This window comes from Phragmites australis, chromosome 11, assembly GCF_958298935.1.
Source record: "Phragmites australis chromosome 11, lpPhrAust1.1, whole genome shotgun sequence".
In the NCBI taxonomy this organism is placed as follows: Eukaryota; Viridiplantae; Streptophyta; class Magnoliopsida; order Poales; family Poaceae; genus Phragmites; species Phragmites australis.
The window spans coordinates 14,719,779-14,721,506 of NC_084931.1; the positions used below are offsets into that span (position 1 = coordinate 14,719,779).

The following is a 1,728-nucleotide window of genomic DNA, read 5'->3' on the forward strand; positions in this document are numbered from 1 at the left end:
CCATATTACTACAAAAGCTATTTTTTTGAGATATCTAAGTTTCATTTCTATAAATAATTTAAAGATAAATCATCTAAGTAAGTGGCTGTGGCACTGTACGGTTGTGGATCGCCTGTGAAAACTAATTTCCGAAGTCAAGCAAAATTGTATAATGCTGATGCTGAAGTCGAGCAAAATTGTGGTTCTTGACTCAGCCGATTTTCAACAAAAATCCTATCAAGATTTTATTGACGTTATACAGAGGTAAATGAAATCTTCATACATAAAATTCTTATAAATCATTTATAAATTGATAATTACTTATTGGCATTCGAATAGGGCCTACAAGTGGTACGTAACGAAAGGTGTGATATACGATACGGCTAAATCGGATGCGATGACGGTCTGTACACACTTTCCGGTAATAACATATTTCTAATACTTGTATCTCACTATTTATAACGAAGAGTTTTATTAAACTAACGAATACGTTGCGTTTTTATTTGAAGTGCCACAAGCAAATTTTCGATAGCGTTCTTTGTGGATACTATGTTTACCAATTTCTTAGGTAAACGGGAGGTACACAACGAACCCTGAGTACGTAAGTCATCATTATGCCTGCACATTCTTATTTGGTTATATTTCTATCGTCAGTAGTGTTTTAATTCTTCTAGTTTTGTTTTCATTCCAGGCACGGATGATCCAACGTACCAACCTCTCTCTTACAGACAAAGTTATCTAAAACGTCCAACGTGATATGTGCCAGTTTATTATGCACGAAGTCATCCACAGAGTGACAAATTCTTTGATCTCGGAGGCGAAGTAGCTAACCATCCGTGGCTTTATGAGTGGGAGAAGAAAGACTCTTAGTAATATAGGCTTGTGATGTAAAAATACTTGTGAATATTATTGTACTTGTGTTAAATATTGAAATCTGTGATGCTATTGAAATCTGTGATGTTGAAATCTGTATTGAAATTGTGTGAAATCTTGAGGAAATAAAATATATGCTCATTATTTTTTTAAAGAAATACATATCACAGGCGGATCCTTATGTCACCCGCCTGTGAAAATCTTTATATCTATAGGCGGAAGCTAAAGTTAGCCGCCTGTGGAAAAGGTTTTCACATACAGTTCCATAAGAGGACCGCTTGTGGAAAACCATTTCCACAAGCGACATGCGGTTCTTAAGATAACTACCTTTGGAAATGGTTTTCAACAGATAGTCTGTTTTACGCCTGTAGAAATCATTTATTTCCGCAGGCCTTCGATCCCAGGCGGGTTGGCTAAACACCTGTAGAAATGGGTTACGACCCGCCTCTAAATGTTGCTTTCGTAGTAGTACCAGTTGTTAACATCCTTTGAGGAAGGAGCTAAAGAAGGTTCTATAAGGGAAAGAGGGAAAATCCGGAAGTGGAAGATGAACAATAGAGAGGAGAGGAGAACGGGAAAGAAGAACCAGTTGGCTATGTTCTGTTCGATATCCTGCAGCTGGGCCTAGGGGGCGCCAGCCCAGCCCATGCCTGTCACGACGTGGTCGGCCCCTGCGTCCGGAGGATCTATTGGGAAATAAATAGGCTATGCTAGTCTAAAATAAAATTTTCTCTACCATGTTCAACCAAAAAACTATACAAATAGAAGATCATAGATCGTTACTGTAAGATGCACAACACAGCGAAAGAAGAGTTGAAGTAGATTGATACAACGTTGTATACGTTAATGAAGAAGAGGTAGCTCTTCGACCAGCTC

At 38.3% G+C, this 1,728-nt stretch overlaps 1 long non-coding RNA gene across 1 annotated transcript; it reads left to right on the plus strand.

Annotated features, from left to right (window-relative positions):
* The first annotated feature begins 484 nt into the window (after positions 1-484).
* LOC133883847 (uncharacterized) lies at positions 485-999 on the plus strand. The gene is made up of 2 exons (XR_009903018.1): positions 485-580; positions 671-999. It is a non-coding gene; the product is annotated as an uncharacterized LOC133883847 (long non-coding RNA).
* The last annotated feature ends 729 nt before the right edge of the window (positions 1,000-1,728 follow it).